The 21,293-nt window shown below is 58.2% G+C and overlaps 1 pseudogene; it reads right to left on the reverse strand.

The window, feature by feature from the left end:
* Positions 1-429: 429 nt before the first annotated feature.
* Positions 430-21,007, reverse strand: LOC133755460 (glucose-induced degradation protein 4 homolog; annotated as a pseudogene).
* Between the last annotated feature and the right edge of the window lie 286 nt (positions 21,008-21,293).

Consider the following 21,293-nt stretch of genomic DNA (forward strand, 5'->3'; position numbering starts at 1 on the left):
TAAACCGCACCCCCACACCCCACCCCGCACAGGCCCTGGGGTCCGGCCCTGTCGTCTCACCGATGCCGTATAACGCCTGCACCGGGACCACGCGTCTCTCAAAACTGCTGGTTGCTTAAATATATGTACACATATACATATAGATATAAAAATTACTAAGTCGACATTTGCTGTTTTCAATGTGAAAACGATAAAATGTAATTCTGAATAGTTGTGCATTTGCCACAGGGTCCTCGTTCAAGGGACCAATAAAAATAATTTTGTCATAAAAAAAATCTCATTTTTTTTTAGGTTTCGTATTGCCCTTGAGTTCCAAAGTCTGGAGCAAGCGTGCTGAGGCCGCGGGGCTGGGACCTGCTCCTGCCAGGGGATCTGGAAGCCTTAACTGGAGTGACCCCCCCACCCCGCCCCGCCCCAAACACCCCCCGCAGCATGCCAGCCACCTACTGGCTTGGCCTCGGCAACACACGAGGCGACAGGAACCCCGAAGACCGATGAGACCCGGCACGGATCCCATCGGCCACGGCCTCCACCTCACTCTGTAGCTCGCCACCCCCCCCCCCCCCAGCTCCAGGGCCACGCAAAAGGGGGCGGGGGGGATGGGGAGTGGGGAGGGACCACTGAGCACCAAGGCTACGCGGGAGCTGACCTGCTGGGCGGGAGGCGGGGCCCAGGACCGGGCAGGAGTGGGCATTTCCGGGATGCAGAAGTTAGCTGTGCAGGGAACGAAGTGCATTTAAGGTCGCTGAAAAGCACACAGAGGCCAGGCTGCCAGAGGGGAGGGAGAATGGGGCCGGCGGCCCCGCCTGCCCGCGCCTGCCCACGCCTGCCCGCGCGAGCTCCTCGGCTGGCTTCTGTGGGTTCTCGTCCATGCTCTCGAAGAGACGGGAACTTGCTCCTCCTCCTGGCTCTGGCAGGGACACAAGTTTCCTGGCTAAGGTCTTTTCTGCCAAGTTCATTTTTATTGGGATGCCGGCCGGACCCGCTGTCACCGGAATTCGTAGATAGGCGCGCTGTGTTCGGGAACGTGGGTCAGGTTGAGGGACTGGTACCTGCAGAGGGGGAGGGGGAGACACGCACACGCAAGGCGGTCACCCCACGCGCCCGGGCCATGGCTGCCGCTCCAGGCTACCCCCTGCCCCCGCCGAGCACCCCGCCATAGGAGCAGGCCACCTAAGACGCTGGGAATTGGGATTGAGCAGGAAAGCTTATTTGGGTACAATTCTGCCCCCTTTTTGGGTAATAACACCTTTTCCATGAACTGTTTGAAGACTCATCCTATGCAGTGGAGTTCGAAAATTTGGGCACCAAAATAAACTTATGTTTTAACACCGTTTTCCCAGGGGGTTCTGGAAGCGCCTCGTACTTTCCCAGTGGAGCCTGGCTGGCTGAGGTTCCCTCTTGGCCTCTTGTTGTTTGACCCCTGTCTCTAGGCTATCTGTTCTAGTCCCAGAGAGACGAGGACCGGGGGGGGGGGGGGGGGGGGGGGATGGGGAGCCCCAGGGGAGCTGCAGCCGGAAGCCCCAGGTCTATCTCAGCTCGTGGCGCTGCAGCCCTGTCCGTGACACTGTGAAGTCCCTGCAGCCTTCACGGACAGACACAGAGAGTTCTCAACACAGCCAACCCTACGCTTTATCCCACCGTTCACTTCCACGCTCCCACGTCCCGAGGTACAGTGTTAAACTCGGAAACCACTGGGGCTGGCGCTGTAGCGTAGCAGGTAAAGCCACCACCTGCGGTGCCGAAATCCCACATGGGTGCCGGTTCTAGTCCCGGCTGCTCCTTTTCCAATCCAGCTCCCAGCTGTGGCCTGGGAAAGCAGTAGAAGATGGCCCAAGTGCTTGGGCCCCTGTACCCATGTGGGAGACCCAGAAGAAGCTCCTGGCTCCTGGCTTTGGATTGGCACAGCTCCAGCCATTGCAGCCAACTGAGTCAACCAGCAGATGGAAGACCTCTCTCTTTCTCTCTCTCTCTCTCTGTAACTGACTTTCAAATAGATAAATAAATCTTTAAAAAAAAAAATGGAGACCACTGTGGATGGTCACGTGGAGGTCACGCGGGGTCACGGGAAGGAAGGAAGAACAGGGGCACACAACTGAACACAGGCCCGACAGCCCTGGCATGGTCAGGGCAGCAGCTGAGGGGTCAGCTTCTCCCTACTTGTTCCACGCAGCAGTGCGAGGAAGAGAACCCCAAAACTGATTGGGAATGGAACGTGCATTAGTCACTGGGAATACACCAATCAATATTATGTGGCAGGGTTGGGGGCCATCCCCACAGGGGGCGGCTTCGGGGCAGGCGTGGCGGCAGGTGTCAGGGAGGGGGCGGAGAAACCCAACCTCAGAGTGCTACACACAGAAGCCTGCGCCCGCGCGGCTCCAGCCCTGGAACTGAAAGTGGAAACTCAGCCCCGTGTGCGCGGCGGCTCCGTGCTACTGCTCACGCTGCGTGCGTGCAGAAACGGGAAGTCATTTGGCAGTGAAGGGGAAGTTCTGGAGGGAGGGAGGAGCAGAGAGAGAGAGAGAGAGAGAGAGAGAGAGAGGGAGAGGGAGAGGGAGGGAGGGAGGGGCAGAGAGAGGGAGAGAGAGAGGGAGGGAGGGAGAGAGAGAGAGGGAGAGGGAGGGAGGGAGGGAGGAGCAGAGAGAGAGGGAGGGAGGGAGAGGGAGAGAGGGAGAGAGAGAGGGAGAGAGAGAGAGGGAGAGGGAGGGAGGGAGGAGCAGAGAGAGAGAGGGAGGGAGAGAGAGAGGGAGGGAGGGAGGGAGAGAGAGGGAGAGGGAGGGAGGGGCAGAGAGAGAGGGAGGGAGGGAGAGGGAGAGAGGGAGAGAGAAAGAGGGAGAGGGAGGGAGGGAGGGAGAGGGAGAGAGGGAGAGAGAGAGAGGGAGAGGGAGGGAGGGAGGAGCAGAGAGAGAGAGGGAGGGAGAGGGAGGGAGGGAGGGAGGAGCAGAGAGAGAGAGAGAGGGAGGGAGGGAGGGACAGAGAGAGAGAGGGAGAGAGGGAGAGAGGGAGAGAGAGAGAGGGAGAGGGAGGGAGGGAGGGAGGAGCAGAGAGAGAGAGGGAGGGAGGGAGGGAGAGGGAGAGAGGGAGAGAGAGAGAGGGAGAGGGAGGGAGGGAGGAGCAGAGAGAGAGGGAGGGAGAGAGAGAGGGAGGGAGGGAGGGAGGGAGGAGCAGCATGGCCCAGGGCTGGGGATAGCGGGCTTGGGCATGACGGCTGAGGGGGTACGTGGGGTTCCCTCTTGTGCACAGGGCAAGGCTCGGACGCTGGCGCCTGCACTGCTCCGTGAGCGCACCAGAGGCCCCTGATGGGACGGCCCAGGAGCACTGGCTCAGTGAGGCTGCTGTCTTTCTGAGACAGGGCTAGGGCAAGCTTTGACGCTCACTCAAGAACCGCGCAGTCGCTGCAAGCCTGACACACTCATTACTCGCCAGTGTAACCTGGCTGCCGCTGGGCACGGAGTTCGAGGGGGGGCTCAGTGAGGAGGCACTGAAGCGTGAGAAAGCGCCCCCACGCTCAGCATCGCGGCAGGTGCACCTCGGGCTGTGGGTGCGCTCTGCTGCAGTGCTACTTGCTAATGGGAGAAGCCCCGTAGCGCTGGGTTCGCGACGTCAAACACCAAGACCAGGCCCCTGGCACTGTCTTCATTTCCCTTTTCTGGCAAGTTCACCTCAAGCTGGGGGCCATGTGTATGACCCAAAACTTAGGACACAGCCTCTGTGAAGTTCCAAGTGTGTTCCCAGGGACCACGGACGATGCTGAGAAACGCAGCGTGCTCTGGCGCTGAAGCCACAGCCCTCCCAGGGACTCGACTCCAGGGGTTAACACACTTTTCAGGAGCTTCACGATAGGGTCCAGCCTCTAGGGACGGCCAGGTGCTTAAAAGTACAGCAAGAAGGGGGCCGGCGCTGTGGTGTAGCGGGTAAAGCCGCCGCCTGCAGTGCCAGCGTCCCATATGGACACTGGTTCGAGACCCGGCCACTCCACTTCTGATCCAGCTCTCTGCTATGGCCTGGGAAAGCAGTATAAGATGGCCCAAGTCCTTGGGCCCCTGTACCTGAAAGAGGCTCCTGGCTCTTGATTGGCCCAGCTCCTGCTGCTGCGGCCATTTGGGGAGTGAACCAGCAGATAGACACCCCCCCCCCCCCGCCTCTGCCTCTCTGTAACTCTGCCTTTCAAATCGATCAATCAATCAATCAAAAAAAAAAAAAAAAAAAAGTGCGGCAAGGAGGCTACCAAGGTCTCCCAAAAGGTGGCAAAGGTCAGTACTTCAGGGCTCTATCCTTTTCCCTGGCTGAGACACAGGGGAGGCTGTCAACCAGGGCATCGGATGACAGCAGGGGCGTGCGGGACCCACGTCCCAGAAACAGAGAACTAAAGAGGCGGCTGGCACCCACCTTCCTGCTGCCCACACCGGGTTAGAGCACATCTCAGTTACAAACTCAACCTGGGAAGAGTGAGAATAGGAGCCAGCGAGAGCGAGCTAGCCCTGCTGGAGGTCCAGCAGAGGGTCAGAGACGAGTTTCTTCCCCCGACACTGCCTCGCGGTCCTGCCTGCTCTGCTCTCTGTGGAGGGGGACGAGCCCGTTAGGAGCCCCTGAGGTCATGGCGACGGGCCTGCGGTGTGTAGATAAAGCGCAAAGCCTACGCAGATGTGGGCCGAGGTTTTTCCTTTGGGTTTGATGAACCAGGGAGAGCCAGGGGTGGGGTGGGGTGAAGGGGTCAGCCAACCTCCAGCGGGGACCCCCGGCCCCCGGGGCCTCACCATTCTGAGCTCCGATGGTAGTAGTAGCCCTCTATGGAGGCAGCCGATTTCTGAAAGCAGATGTAGTAGAAGCCAGCAAAGGAAGCACCGCTGATGTCTTTGATTGTATGGTCTGGGACCAGGAACTGCTCCTGCAGGCAGACGAAGGCCGGGGCGTTAGCAGGCAGCATCCTCTGCCACTCCCGGTGCCGCCCTGCTCAGCCCCGGGGCACTCTGAACACACGCAAGAGAAAAAACACGAGCATGTGGTCTCTGGCGGCAAGCTGCACCGTGAGTTCATTTGGATCAGCCGCTCAAAGGGTACCGTCTCCCGTCCCCTGCTAATGTGCCTAGGGAGTCGCCAGAGGATGGCCTGAGGCCTGGGCCCCTGTCACCCATGTGGGGGACCCAGATAGGGCTCCGGGCTCCTGGCTTCAGGCTGGCCCAGCCCTGACTGTTGCAGCCACTGGGGAATGAGCCAGTGGGTGGAAGAGCTCTCTTTCTGTAGCTCTGCCTTTCGAATAAACAACCTTAAAAAAAAACAAGTACCAAACACTGGAAACACCAGCACCTGCCTGATGTCTGTCTTCAGAGAGCATGGACGGAACGGCCTGGAAGGGCCAGGTTCCCATCACCTGTGGGCCTGCGGCTTATTCTCAGGGTGGCTAGGTCACCACCAGCCCCGCGGACACCCTCTCTGGGCACTCCAGGAGAAGAGGCGAGCATGGGTTTCCGGCCAGAGCCCAGCAGAAAGCCTGTGTCCTGGCCTCTGCTCTCCTGGACAGAGAAGGTCCGAGGCCCCAGGCCTCGGGAGGGCTGCTAACGGCCCATGGCCCGCGGGTCGGTCATCCTAAGAAATCCTTTGGACACAGAACAATTCCATTGCCATTTAAAAATTCTAAGACCCTCACCTCCCTCCCTATTCAGCCTCTAAAAATTGTGGTTTTCAAAAATTGTTCTTAAAATGAGCACAAGACACTTCCCTGAACAGGTTCAGCGGGCACACGTCCCACTAGACAGGGGCAGGCTGGGCATGGACTCTGTGCCCAGCAACACAGACGGCCTGAGGGACGCTCCTGCCCTCCCCCCAGAGGAGGCCTGCAGGAGGACCCCAGATGACGCGTCGGCCTGAGAGCTGGCGAGGCCTCCCGAGTCCTCCCACGGATCGGGAGCAGGAGGAGCAGGAGCTGGGTGCAGCTTCACAAGCTTGCTTCCCGGCTTTGCCCGCGCTTACCCAGGCAGGGAGCACAGAGCCACTTCTCAGGCGACAGCCGCGCCGACACGGAGCGCTCCGCGGGCGGCTGAGTGGAAAACCCACATTCCATTCCTGGTCCCTCACTTCCTGAGCTGGAGGGGAGCAGAGGGCCCCGGGGAAAGGATGTGGCGAGGAGTTGGGGGGGGAGACCAGTCACTCTGATGGCATTAAGGCGGTCCAATGGGTGACTACACTCAGAGAAACGTCTGGCTCCACCCCAAATCTACAGTGCACGTGGGTGATTCAGCCTGCAGGCTCAAAGGGATTCCTGGGGTGAGAGCAGGGAGAGGGAGAAGATGCAACAGTGTCAGCACGTGCACCCAGGCAGGAGTTCCCCAGCCAACCACTAACCAGAGCCATGGAGGACCCAGCAGTCCCCCAGAGCACGCCCTGGGGCAGAGCAGGTGTGTGGGGTGCATTACCAGCGCTGGCCCACGGGAGGCGGCGGAGATCACGGGCCGGGGAAGGGGGAGCTCACCTTCCATCGCATAAAGACATAATCTCCATTCTTCAGCTCTTCATAATCGAAGTCATCTGAATTAAATGATTTTGCGTACTGGTAAAAAGCCAGAAACTTGCCCTGGAAGCAAAAAGAGGATGGTGATGGGCCCTGGTGTCCGAGCTGGCTGTGGGCGCCCGGGGGCACTCACCTGGTCACAGCCTTGCCAGCTGCGGCCTTGGCTCTTGATGGGGCGGCTAAAGCCCAGTAATGCCGGGGGAGCCTGGGTCAGACCCTCCGGCCACTGCCGCAGCCCTGCACTCGGGTCAGAGCACTGGACTCCAGCCCGTGAGGGCGGGCAGCAAGGGGCCAAAGGACTAGGACGGACGCATGCCCAGAGCACCTCCGCACAGACAGATGCAGGCTAAGGACAATTAAGAGCAGACCTCTGTAAGTAATCTGCAGGAGCAAAGAGTTAGGCGGAGGAGTCGGGAGCCTGCCAGCCCCAGGTGAGGGCCGGCGGAGCGCAGACTCCCACGGCAGTAGGGGCGTTTGGGCCTGTGCCTTAGCTAGAAACTGGCCAAGCCACAAAAGGAGACTAGCAACAGGGTGCAAACCTCTACCCTTCTGGGCCGGGCACTGGGGTGCAGTGGGCTAGGCTGCTGTTTGGAATGCCCCGCCCCCGCGCGGCATCAGAGTGCCAAGTGTTGAGTCCTGCCTTCAGCTCTGACCAAGCCCCCTGCTAACAGTGCAGCCTGGGAGGTAGCCTAGGGCAGCCCAAGCACCAGGCAGGGCTCCTGGCTCCTGGCTGCGGCTTGGTCCAGCCCTGCCTGCTGGGGGTCATTTGGGGAGTGAACCATGGCTGCAGGATCTCTTTTGGGTCACTTCTATATTTCAAGTTCAGTAAATGACAACAAAACAAAACAGAACTGGTATCTTTTGATCCTATTTTTGTAAAAAGACAAAAAAAGTGTGTATATCTGTATGTATGTATCTCAGAAGCGACTCAGGCAGAGATCAATCACTGTTTTAGCTTTAGGTATTGTCACTACAGGTGGTATTTTTTCCTTTCATATTTTCTTCAAATCTTTAAAAATCAGCACGTATTGATTTCCTAAGAAAACATCTTACATAAAAAACAGATTTAAGTTGTAGATCCTGTTATATCTTTTTTTTTAAGATTTATTTTATTTATTTGAAAGAGTTACAGAGAGAGGTAGAGACAGAGAGAGGTCTTCCATCCGCTGGTTCACTCCCCAGATGGCCGCAACGGCCGGAGCTGGGCCGATCCGAAGCCAGGAGCCAGGAGCTTTTTCCAGGTCTCCCACGTGGATACAGGGACCTGAGCCCTCTTCTACTGCTTTCCCAGGCCATAGCAGAGAGCCAGATCGGAAGTGGAGCAGCCGAGTCTAGAACCAGTGCCCATATGGGATGCCGATGCTTCAGGCCAGTGCTTTAACCCGTTGTGCCACAGTGCCAGCCCCAAATAGTTTTATTCTGAGGAGATGAAACATGAGGGTGCTTCAAAAAGTTCATGGAAAATGCATGACTTGGGGCTAGTGCTGTGGAGTAGTGGGCTAGGATCTGCCTGCAGTGCTGGCATCCCATATGGGCTCCAGTTCGAGTTCTGGCTGCACCACTTCCGATCCAACTCCCTGCTAAGGTACCTGGGAAAGCAACAGAGGATGGTTCAAGTGCTTGGGCCCCTGCACCCACTTTGGAGACCTGGAAGAAGCTGCTGGCTTCAGTTCGGCCCAGCTCTGGCCATTGTGTCCATTTGGGGAGTGAGCCAGCAGATGGAAGATCTCTCCCTCTGTCTGTAACTCTGTCTCTCAAATAAATAATCTTGAAAAAAAAAATGTACATCTTGAAAAATCTACACGTGGGGTTTAAAGCCTGTTGGCATGGGGGCTGCCAATTGCCTAGGGGTTAAGACGCTGTTTGGGTCGCCCGCATCCCGTTATCAGAGTCCCAGCTCCACTCCCAATTCCAGCTTCCTGCTATGTGCCCAATGGCGGGTAGCTCAAGCAGTCTGGTCTCAGCCAACTGTCTGGTGGGCACGCAATGAGCTCCCAGCTCCTGCTTCGGCCTGGCCCAGCCTCCGCTGTTGCAGGTACTTGGACAATGAACTAGAAGATGGGTCCTCTCTACCTCTGCTTCTCAAATATACATATAAATATAATACATGTAAAATAAAAAACCTTTGAACCAAATAAACCTATCTTTTATTTATTTACTTTCAGTTATTGGAAAGGCAGAGACAGAGACTGAGAGAGATCTTCTGCTGGTTCACTCCTCAAATGCCCCCTAACAGCCAGGGCTGGGCCCGGCCAAGGCCAGGAGCTGGGAACTCCATCCCTATCTCCCAATGGGTGGTGGCGAGCCCAGTAACACTTGAGCCACTACCTGCTGCCTTCCAGCGTGCGTGTGAGCAGGAAGCTGGGGCCAGAAGTGCGGCCAGGACAGACCCTGATACTTTGGGACAGAATGTGGGCATCGTGACTGCTCTGCCAAACACCTGCGCCCAGCAAAGCTTATCTTTAATCCCACTTCTCCAGACACTTCTGCAGTACCTTTGTGCACGGAATCTTGACTCTGTAGTAGCACCGTGTCAAGACCACTGAGAGAGGACCACAATGTGTCTCTCATTCTAGTTTATCGGGGGAAAATGAGGCCGGGGGAGGTTTAGGAGACACCCTAAGTCCCAGGCAAAGGCACAGCACAGAGCTCCGGGAACGTGGGGCCCTCCTGAGCTGGGGAGGTTATGCCAAGCGAAGCCAGGGCTGCCAGAACGGCAGGGAGGAGACGCTCTGCCGGCCTGGCTCCCTCGCCCTAACCACACTCAGTGGTGTGCCAGCGCCACTGGCGGCCTTCTTGGTCCCTCTCTCGCTCCAAAGGTTTCCGTGTGGCCTAACGGAGGCCGGAGTCTTGGACAGTATATTAGTGGAAGCCGATGGGAAAATTAGAGCTGCTCTCCAAGTGCTGGATTTGCAGGCAGCCTAACCTACCAGGGAGTCATCGCAGGGCCCGAACACTCGGCCTTTCGCGGGACCAATTTGAAATGAGAGACTAAGTGGAATGGGCACCAGCCAGCTTTACTCCTAGGAAGACCTTTCCGTGCCGGGCAGGTGTGGGGCAGATGGCACCCAGGGGCCCTCCCGACTCTGCCTGCCGATGCCATGCACCAGTGCACACCACCTGGGCTGCCTGAGCCTTTGGGTACTTCTGTCATCTCTGGAGACACAGGCACCCACTGAGCTGTGCGCGTTTGCTGCAACAGTCAAAACGTGGAGCTTTCAAAAAAAAAAGTTTTACAAAGTTCAAACTTCAATTGAATAATAGTAACTCAGTGTTCATAGCCATTCCTTTCCAAACTCAAACCACCCCCCCCCCAAAAAAAAAAAAAAACCCTCAGTAGTCAGAGGCAGAGCTGCTCCTGTGTGGAGACAAGGGCAGACAAGGGGCTGCTCCCAGGGCTCCCCCTGCAGGCCGGGTGCTGGACCCGGGCAGAGACGAGATGCCGGGCTCTAGAATCCGGCTGCTGCCTCGCTCTTTTCTGCTTGGTCTACACACAGCAAGGCTGCTGGGCTCCCTGGTGTTAAACAGAAACCCGCTGTCTTCGTGGCCCACCTTTCTGAAGACAGAGGCTGGCAGGACCCGGGGCAGCGGCGCTCAGCTGTTCTGAGACTCAGCGCCACTGGAGCGGAGACAGCTCTGTCCTCGGCAGCTACACAGTGGGGAGCCTGGAATTCCAGGGGTGTCCCAGCGGGGCCGGGGACGCCGGAGCGCGACTCACCCAGTGTTTCCGGTCCACATCTTCGTCCGCATCCCACTTGCGAGTTAGGAAAGGGTGCTTTTTGCTGATTATTTCTCCTTCAAAGAAGGTCGTGAGGGTCGGATACTCCTACGGTGGAAACCAGACATGAGGACAGGGGCTGCCTGAGCCTCTGACCCTTTCCCCAGGGAACCGACCCTGCCGGTGCGCCTTCCCAGTGCTCAGACATGTGGGCCACGCCCGCTCACTGCCCGTGCGGGAAACCCAGATCACAACCTGGACGGCCGAGTCTCTCCCTGGCCAGAGAAGCCCATTGCTTTCTGGCCTGGCTCAGCCCTGTGGCCCCTCCGGTCCAGCTCTCCGGAGAGCAGCCCACTGCTCCCTGGCCTGGCTCAGCTCTCCTCCCCCCAACCCGGGGGGGTACACCTTCTGGCAGACACCCCCACCCCGGGTGCTGGATCTACCAGGGCTACCGTGTTCATTTCATCGTATGCAGTGTGAAACCACGACCCTGAAGCATCCCAGTGCTGATAACCGAGCTGTCCCACGCTTAATTAGACTTTGAAATGCTTTGTAGAACACATAATTTTATTTTGCTATTTGTTCATGTGCTAATGAACAGGCATGAAAGATTTGGGGAAAAAAATTACCCTAAGAGAAAGCACATTAAAAAAAATCTGCCATTTCTCTGCGTTTGTCAATGCCACCCACCCAGAAAAACCAAACCAGCCCTGGGCCTGGCTGGCCACGCCCCTGCAGCTCCTCAGGAGTGGGCTGCCCAAGATTTAGGCACGGGAACTGCAGGCGAGGGTCCCAGGACCACAGAGGTGTGGCCGTGTCTCCCCTCCGGGCCCCACAGAAGCCTCTCTGACCGTGCACAAACACAGCTCAGGACCTGCTGGGGAGCCGCTGCCGCCATGCAACCCCCGGCTCGGGGCTTCCAGGACACAGGATGCCACCGCTGCGGCCTCAGCTGGCTGACAAGGCCTGCTCTGTGAGGACACCTACCTCCAGGGCGCTCTGAGAGTGCACTCTGAGTTCTGAGAGGCTCATTTGTGTATTTATTCCAAAGGCAGAGAGAGAGAGAGAGAGAGAGAGATTGATCGATCTTCCATCCACTGACTCACTCCCTAAATGGCCACAATGGCCAGGGCTGGGCCAGGCTGAAGCCAGGAGCTTCTTCCTGGTCCCACGTGGGTGCAGGGGCCCAAGGACTTGGGCCATCTTCCACTGCTTTCCCAGGGCACAGCAGAGAGCTGGATGGGACGTGGAGCAGCTAGGACTTGAACCGGTGACCATATGTGATGGTGGCACTGCAGGAGGCAGTTTTACCCGCTACACCACAGCGCCGGCCCTGGACCAGTGATTCTGCATGGATGTCTCTCTTCCAAACTCTTCAGGTAGTGTTTTAACAGGTGACCCCAGCCCAGGTCCCCCAAACTCTGACGATTAAACAATGCACAGAAGTCACCAGAAAGATGGACAGTGTCCCTCCATCCACGGACTGTGCATCCATGCAGTCAGCCAAGCTTGGACCAGAGCATTTAACCAAAACAAAACACAATCACGGCACTGCTGAACAAGTACAGATTTTTCTTTTGATGACTGTTCCCTACACAACACAACTATTCCCACAGCACTGCGTGGCACTGCGTGTACGCCATCTTAGAGGGAACTTGGCGCATAGAGCAGGAGGTGCCAGGGCCTGGAGCATCTGCGGATGTTGGCCGCTGGGGCGCCCATGGGTACCAGCGGACGACTGTACTTCTTGGGTCAGGCCCTGTAAATTCAAGCAGTGGACTCCAGCCAAACTGGGGATGACTGACAGAGCCAAGGAGAGCCCGCGCCAGCATCAGGAGTGCTGTAGCCAGCCCCATCCCCCAGGCAGGCTCTGCCTGCCACGGGCAGCTGCTGAGGTCGCCCAAGCCACAGGCTCCGGGCTCACCCGGAAGGGGCGGTGGCTGATGGCTTTCCCTGCAGACCCCGATTGTCAGGGAGGGGCGCTGAGTGAGCCGATATGTCAAGGAGAACTCCATTCCCTGTCCTGCGGAGGAGCTGGCACCCGTGACGCAGTAGTCTCCGGTGGGTTTGGTTGCTGTGTGGTTCGGGTGGTCAGTCTCCCTGCTTCTGAGCAAGTGTGGCACAACCTCAGCTGGCGCTTCCAAACCCACCCCTGACCATGACCCCTCCCCCAAGGCGGGGCTCCAGGAAAGCGCTCCCCTCCCCAAATGTAGACACAGCACACTATTCCTTACAGCTTTGGGGTTTGCTTTCTAGGGGGTACATAAACACATTTTAAGACATAATTTATCTCCCACTTAAACATTTTCTGGGGGCTGGCACTGTGGCGTAGAGGGTAAAAGCTGCCGTTTGCAGCACCAGCACCCCATGTGGGCACCAGTTCGAGTCCTGGCTACTCCACTTCCGATCCAGCTCTCTGCTGTGGCCTGGGAAAGCAGTGGAAGATGGCCCAAGTGCTTGGGCTCCTGCACCTGCAAGGGCGACTTGGCAGAAGCTCCTGGCTCCTGTCTTGGATCGGCACAGCTCCGGCCGTTGCGGCCATCTGGGGAGTGAACCAGCGGATAGAAGATCTCTCTCCCTCTTTCTCTATCTCTGCCTCTATGTAACTCTGCCTTTCAAATAAACAAATAAATCTTTAAAAAAATAAACTTTTTTATGCAATGCACGTGAGGAAGATGATGACTACTAACTAAACCCAAATCATTTAAACTAATTAAAACATATTTCATACAACATCCTATGCTTTACAGACAGCAAAATAATGGGTATTGTAAGACTAGTTCAAAGATTTGCTACAGTTTCCCGCAGTTTGCTAACTATCAATGGTAAACATATATTAGATGGATAGTTTAAAAAAAGTCTTTCAGGGGGGCTGTCACTGTGGCTCAGTGGGTTAACGCCCTGGCCTGAAGCACCGACATCCCATATGGGCACCGGTTCGAGACCCGGCCGCTCCACTTCTGATCCAGCTCTCTGCTATAGCCTGGGAAGGCAGTAGAAGATGGCCCACGTCCTTGGGCCCCTGCACCTATGTGGGAGACCCGGAAGAAGCCCCTGGCTTCGGATTGGCACAGCTCTGACTGCTGGGTTCGATACCCGGCTCCAATTCCTGACTCCAGCTTCTGCCTAATGTAGACCCTGGGGGGCAGCTAGGGATACGCTCAGGTGACAGGGGTCCTGCCACCCCCGGGGAAGCCCTGGGTGGTGCTCCTGCCTCCTACTGCTGCCGTCCCGGGCCCAGCTGCTGCAGGCACTCGGGGAGTGAACCAGGGGATGGAAGCTTTCTCTCGTTTTCTAAAAAAAAAAAAAAAAAAAAAAAAAAAACCAACCAAACACACACACACCCACTTATTTAAAGTTGGTTCAAAGAAAGTAAAACACTTTACTCACACAGCAGATTGGAAACCAGTCACTTTCATGGTTCCAGTGAACTATGGGGTTTAAAGAACTTCAGGAACCAGGGCTGTGGCGTAGTAGGCTAAGCCTCCGCCTGTGGTGCTGGCATCCCATATGCACCGGTTCGAGACCCGGCTGCTCCACTTCCAAGTCAGCTCTCTGTTTATGGCCTGGGAAAGCAGTAGAAGATAGTCCAGGTCCTTGAGCCCCTGCACCCATGTGGGAGACCTGGAGGCAGCTCCAGGCTCCTGGCTTCAGGTCGGCCCAGCTCTGGCCATTGCGGCCATCTGGGGATTGAACCAGCAAATGGAAGACCTCTTTCTCTGTCTCTCTTTCTTTCTCTCTCTCTGCCTCTGCCTCTCTGTAACTCTGCATTTCAAATAAATGAATAAAATAATCTTAAAAAAAAAAAATCTTCCAAGGGGGAGAGCATGTGTAGTGGCAGTTAAAACCCTACTTGCGACATCCACATCCCATACGGGGTGGGAGGGGGCCTGGATTCACCTCCTGACTCTGCTTTTGATTCCAGCTTCCTGCTGTACCCCCGGGAGGCCGCCGGCGATGGCTCAGATACCTGAGTTTCAGCCACCCACGCGGTGCACCTGGACTGAGCTCTTGGCTCTCAGCCTCGGCCTGGCTCAGCCACACATACCGTGAGTACTTGGCGCGTGAGCCAGCATAGGAGAGAGATCTCTGCCTGTCTCTGCCTTCCAAATAAAATAGCTTATGATGAAGGCAGTAGCTGTGTTCTTGCACCCTTTGTCCTCCCCCGCAAAAAAAAGGACTTAAAAACAACACTGACAGTGTCGGTCACACTGGGACATTATTTACAGAGCTTCCTCTGAATGACTTCCCAACAGGACACGCCAGGACCACAATGCTGCCCGCTCCCCACACGGTACAGGTGCTTGGTGACCGACCACGCGCTCTGCTCGGGTCCCGGGTGGGGACGGCCTGCCCCTCTCCCTGCGAGGCTGCGGCAAGTTGGCCCCTTCTGGGCTCTGGTTGGAGTGGACAGAAGCTTACCTCGGTGAGGCCTTTAATCTTCAAGTAGCCACAAAGGTAAGAGTTCCCTGTGTCCACGTGCTGCAAAGAGAAGACACGCAGATGAACAACATATCCAGCGGGGGACACGCCGGGGTGCTGCGAGATCCTGCCAGGCCAGGCTGGGGAAGCCCAAGCCCAAGGCTCCCCCACCAGCCCCCGGGGCCCTCAGGAGTCCCCTGTACACATGCGCCAAATGGCCTGTATACAAAGCCAGCTGGTCCCAGAACGCTGTCAGCTCCCTGCAGCTGAGGACCTTGGACCACTCACGGACCACTCAGGGCTCCGGCTGGGCTGCAGGCTGTGGCACGAGCCTTCTCGACCCGTGCACGTGGTGCCTGCCACCGCTGACCCCAGCTCACTTCTCTCCATAGTCCATTTCTACGTCGGTGCTGCGTGACCGCCCCACACATGGGCAGAAGACTCCAGAGCAGCTTCTTAGCAAACCCCCGTGGCACACCACGGGCCAGCCACAAACTAAGATGCCAGTCAAGCACCCTGACCACCCTGTGAGTGCCCGCCCTGTCCACACGCTCGTGTTTCTTAACGACAAGAGCCAGGATCCCAGGAGGAAGAGGCGCGGAGGGCACAGTGGATTCTGAGGGTGGCAGCCGCCAGCTGATGCCCACCCACCAGCCAATTTCCTCTTCTTCCATGCTGGCCTCCCCTGCCCCTGAGAGACCTGGTCAACCCTGCTGGGTGTTCAGTAAACTTGTTGCCCTTGGAGCCATTAGGTTAGGGATCAAGAGCTTTCAAAGGGGCGCATAAGCGAGGAAGGGCTGTTGCTACCCAGTGGCTGGCAGCTCTGCGTGCAGGGTCCAGTCTCTGAGACTGAGCCAGACGGGCCAGGGATGTCAGGGTTGGCTGTGAGGGAAGATGGAAGGTTACCGGGCCCACCGCGGGCCCCGCCAGAGGCCAGCCTGCAACAACACCAGCTCCACGTGCCTTGAGGTGTGATGTGACAACTCCAGTGATTTTTTTTTAAGATTTATTTTTATTCGAAAGTCATAGTTACACAAAGATAGGAGAGGCAGTTAGAGAGAGAGAGAGAGAGAGTCTTCCATCCACTGGTTCACTCCCCAATTGGCCGCAACAGCCTGAGCTGCGCCGATCCGAAGGCAGGAGCCAGGAGCTTCCTCCAGGTCTCCCACGTGGGTGCAGGGGCCCAAGGACTTGGGCCATCTTCTACTGCTTTCCCAGGCCATAGCAGGGAGCTGGATTGGAAGTGGAGCAGCCGGGTCTCGAACCGGTACCTATATGGGATGTCAGCACTTCAGGCCAGGGTGTTAACCAGCTGTGCCACAGCCCTGGACCCCCAGTGGCTCTGAGACCAGCATGGTTACTTTGTGGCCGAACTCGCATGGTCCACCTGCACCCGTGGTGTCATCCTGAGCGGGATCCCTGGCACAGGAAACCCCCGGATTAAAGCACGTTGGTCCCTGGAGCACACGCTGAGATGTTTCACATACACGAGGGCTCGGGCCAAGAAACCGGACAAGTTTTTGTGCCATTTATTACGTCTGAGACGGCAACTACTTCTGGTTAACTCCATACATCCGACACTAAGGCAAGGCTTCCACGCGGCAATGAACTCGGGCAGCCAGAGGATGCCAGCACCGCAGGGACGCTGAGGTGCCTCCAGGCTTGGTGCTGGTGACAAAGGTGTTCCCTGCGAAACCTGCCAGAGCACTTGTAGGTACCGTCATCTGCTGACCTTGGCACTGGGGAAGCGTTTGGAACGGCTGAGCCACACTCGTACACCCACAGCTCTGACTTGCGGCCTCGTGTCCTGTGGGCGATTCTCCCTGAATTCCATAGAGTTTGGGAGTTTCACAGCCGCTAGAGAGGGTGGCGGGTGGCAGGGACACCTGCTAATAAAATTATGAGCCGGGGCCGGCACTGTGGCGCAGTAGGTAAAGCCACCACAAGCAGGGCCAGCATCCCATATGGGTGCTGGTTTGAGTCCCGGATGCTCCACTTCTGATCCAGCTCTCTGCTGTGGCCTGGGAAAGCAGAAGATGGCCCAAGTCCTTGGGCCCCTGTGCCTGTGTGGGAGACCCAGAAGAAGCTCCTGGCGCCTGGCTTCAGATTGGCCCAGCTTTGGCCTTTGCAGCCATTTGGGGAGTGAACCAGCGGATGGAAGACCTCTCCCTCTTTCTCTCTCTGGCTCTCTCTAGCACTGACTTTCAAATAAATAAATAAGTCTTACAAACAAAACAAAACCTCAAGATGGCAGAGGTTAGAGTCGTCCTATTGACAGGGGTCGAACCAAGACCCACTGAGAGCCTCACAGACCAGAAACTAAAACAAAACAAAACAAAACAAAACAAGGATGTATCCCATCAGCAGCCATCGGGGAAGTCAGAACGGAAACCAGAGAAGCTACTGCACACCCGCTAGGAGGACCACAGGAAGCAAGGTGCCAGCAGGGACACGGACAAGCCGCAAGACAGACTGGGAAGTGGTACTGCTGCTGCAGAAGTCGCTTCTCAGAGTGTTACACAGTTACCACCTGACCCGAAATCCCACTCCCTGGCGCCTGTCTATCCAAGGGAAGTGAAGGCATACGTCCCCATAAAAAAACCTGTACTCCCAGGGCCGGCACAGTGGCGTAGTGGGTGAAGCCGCCACCTGCAGTGCTGGCAACCCTTAAGGGCGCTGGTTCGCGTCCCGGCTGCTCCACTTCCGATCCAGCTCTCTACTATGGCCTGGGAAAGCAGTAGAAGATGGCCCAAGTGTTCAGGCCCCTGTACCCATGTGGGAGACCTGGAAGAAGCTCCTGGCTTCAGCTGGGCCCAGCTCTGGCTGTTGCAGTCATTTGGGGAATGAACCAGCAGATGGAAGATCTCTGTCTGTCTTCTCTCTCTGTAACTCTTTCAAATAAATAAATAAAAATCTTTTTAAAAAATCCTACATACCAATGTTACACCAGCATTATTCAAGAAAGCCAGAGTGGATATGACCCGATGTCCATCAAGTGGTCAGTGGACAATGGCTCTAAGGACAACGCGATGATAAGAAGGGACGAAGTGCTGACACGCGCTATGGTCTGAACGAAACCCTGGAAACATCACGCTAAAGACACCAGTCAAGAACACGCACACGTGGCGCGTCGAGTCCATGTACACGAAATGTCCCCAGTGAGCACTCTTCAAAGACTGGAAGGAGGTGACGGCTACAGGGGATGAAGTCTCCCTTTGGGGTGATGAAGACTTTCTAAAACGGAGTTGTGGTGACGGCTGCACAACTCCGCGAGAATACCAGCTGGGGGCCCAACCGCACCCCTGACACAGGTGAATCAGAATCTCGAATTCCAAGGTTTCTTCCAAGTAAGAGAGCGGCCGTGTTGGGAGAGGAGAAGGCCTGGGAGAGCTGAGTCAGGCAGACACGTCCCGGCTGCAAAACCAGATGGTGGGGCAATTCACGCGCCGCGGCCTGGGCCTGGTGATGAACAAGAGGCTGGCTGGCCCAGAGGCGGGCGGCCACCTTCCCGGGCGTGGCCTCTACCCCCGCACCGGCCATCCTCCACAGGTGGCTGCCAGCCACTGGCCAGGTGTCCACTCTGTTCTGGGTCGCCTGGGACCTAGCAGCTGTGCCTCAACTCCATCTCCACTTCCACTTGTCCAGGAGGAGGCTGGCGCCCCGTGGGAGAGGGCGGGCACTGCAGACTTCTCTGACACTGGCTACCCTGGTGGCTGTCCCCTGCCGCAGTGGAAAGCACCACATTAAACAGTGGGCACAGACTTCAAACCACAGCAGGGATCAGCGCTGTGGCTCAGCGAGTAAAGCCACCGCCTGCAGTGCCGGCATCCCAGGTGGGTGCCAGTTCGAGTATTGGCTGTTCCACTTCTGGTCGAGCTCTCTGCTGTGGCCTGGGAAGACAGTACAAGATGGCCCAAGTCCTTGGGCCCCTGTACCTGTGTGGGAGACCCGGAAGAAGCTCCAGGCTCCCGGATTTGGATCAGCCCAGCTCCGGCCAATGCAGCCATCTGGAGAGAGAACCAGCAGATGGAAGATCTTTCTCTCTCTCTGCCTCTCTGTAACCCTGCCTTTCAGAATAAATAAATATTTAAAAATAAAGAGACCATTGCAAACCTGTCCCATGCCAGGGACATCCTGAATGTCATTAGTTAAGACAAAACAGAAGCCTACAACCCTGCAGTCTCACGTCTTAGGCAGAAGAGACCACCAGACCAGACATACAGTCCCGAGGACCGACAACGTCAGCCACAATCGTTTTGCCTCCACAACAGAGACATCACGGCTTATGATCGACCTTTAAGCTTCTAGAGCAAAGCTAGGAGGACCCAGCTCTGCCAATCCAAACCAGAGAGAACTGTTTATTCCCGCAAAGCACAGGGAAAAAAAAAAGAGAGATTAAGGAATGCTCTCCAGTTAGTGGAAGCGAAAACCTCCTTTCAAGATTTAAACCTGTTACAAGGCCAACACCAGAAACAGATCACTCTCACAGGGGAGCAGGAAGCACACAGGGCCTCCTGGCTTCTGGAAGGGCTTTCAAGGGGACAGGGGTCTGGGGGTCTGGGGGCTCTGAGGTCCAGCCTAGGCAGCTGGGTGTCAGGCTAAGGAACAGCGTGTGTTCTGGGGAGGGGGTGCTCCCAGCGATGTGAGAGAGGGGGTGGCACCCGCCAAGGACCAGGCAGGTCAAACTGCAGCTCCGAAGCGGGTCAGGGACTGGCGGCAGAACTCAGAAATCCAGGTCAAAGACGGGGAGGTGAGTGGACGTGAAATCAGATTGGGCCAGGCTGGGAGGAGGCTTGTGTGCAGGCAACAGGCAAGAGAGGGTCTTCAGGAGCCCAGGGGCCGCCCGGGGCCAGGCCAAGGAGACGGAAGCCGAGGTGGGGGGCGGCACGGCAGGAAGCAAGATGCTAACAGCACCCGGGCTGAACGTGCCCGGGCTGAGCAACCAGCGGTCGTGGGCTGCACAGGGATATCTTGCTCTCCCAGCAACAAACTCCAGCAGGAGGAGGGCCCCCTAGACGAGGACCCTGGACAGCGGGTTTCTGGTTTCGGGTGGGGGAGGCTCCCTCAGGGTCTTAGCAGGCGGGAGGCCCCGGCCCAGAGGGCCACCGGCCCTGCCAAGGGAGTTGGGGAGGTGCGCGCGGGGGGTGCCGGCTTCCGGATCCCCAGGCGGGCCGGTCACGGGTTTCAAGTCTGGCAGAGTGCTGGGGTCCCGGCCAGGCAGATCGGGCTCAGGGCTCGCAGCGTGTGAGACACCAGCTGGGCAGGTCCCGGGTGCAGGAGGCCCCGGGCGGTGCGGGGCCTGGGCCGCGGCTCTGCGGGGCTCGAGGAGCCGAAGGCCGGCCCGGCCCGTGAGCGCCGCGAGGAGGCCCCGGCGCGGCCGGCGCTCACCTGCAGCACCACCTCTACGTCGTACGAATTCCCCTTGCTCTTCTGGTGGCCACGGAACTTGGAGCCGCTGTAGAGCAGGCTGGTGGCCACGCCGGGCTGCTGGGTGTTGATGGGCGGCGGCGGGATGAGCGAGGCCGCGGACGAGGCCGACGCACCGGCCGGCGGGGGGCACTCGGTGCGCACCGGCATCGCGGGGTCCCCCGGAGCCAGGGCTGGGGGCAGGGGGAGGAGAGAGGAACCGCCGCCGCCGCCGCCGCGCGGGAGCCGAGGAGGGGACCGGGGAGGGAGGGGCCGAGCGCGCACGCGCGGGGCAGGCGCGGGAGGGGGCCGCCCGCTCGCTGCGCACCGAGCGCTCCGGCCGCCCCCGGCCCCCGGGCCCTGCGAGCAGAGCCTCCCGGTCCTGAGCTTGGCCCCCTACTCCACTTGCGCTGGAGCACGCGCGGGCGCACACACACACAACACACACACACACACACAACACGCTTTCCGATTGGCTCCGGAGCTCCCGGGAGGGCGGGAGCAAGCTCACGCGGCGCTTCCGCCCATTGGCGAGCAGAGAAAACACGTGGCGGGGAGCGCGAGCGGCCTTCTGGGAATTGTAGTCTTATTCCGGAGGCGCGGCGCGGAGGGGCGGGGCGAGGAGCGTTTGTGATGCAGGTTCTCCGGCGGGGGGCGGGGTGTGCGCAGGAGGCGCGCGGCGGCTACGGAGCGCCGTAGGGCTCATGCGGAAGATGGCGGCGTCCAGAGGCGGCTGAGGGAATCCGGGGAGGCGTGAGAGGTGTCCGGACAGCCGGACAGCGCGGCTTGGTCTCGCGCCCCGCGTGCTCCCCCAGCTCCCTGTGGAGATGTGGAGGAGCTGCCTCCGGCTGCGGGACCGGGGGCGCTGCCTCCTGACTCGGCCCGTGGGGCCGGGGCCAGCCCTGGGGTCCCCGGCCCGGGCCTACGCGCCGCCGACAGGTGAGGGGCCGCATCGGGCTGGGGTGGGCTGAGAGCGAGCTTTGGGGCGCGCAGGGCCGGGCAGCGGGACCGGGCTCGCGTGGTTAATGAGAGCACGAGGCGTCTGCTACGGGAAGCGAGGGTCAGCCGAGGTTGCAAACGCGGCAGGTTCGGGCTGCGGCTCAGGACTTGGCCAAGGTCACAGGGCAGAGGTCAAGGCTGCAGCTTGCTGGCCGTGTCTAGCCGTCTGTCCTGAACCTGTGTGCGACCCCTCTGCCTCCTAAGCCGAGGAGGCCTGTGGAAGGCGGTGACTCTGATCCC

Source organism: Lepus europaeus, unplaced genomic scaffold, assembly GCF_033115175.1.
Source record: "Lepus europaeus isolate LE1 unplaced genomic scaffold, mLepTim1.pri SCAFFOLD_494, whole genome shotgun sequence".
NCBI lineage: Eukaryota > Metazoa > Chordata > Mammalia > Lagomorpha > Leporidae > Lepus > Lepus europaeus.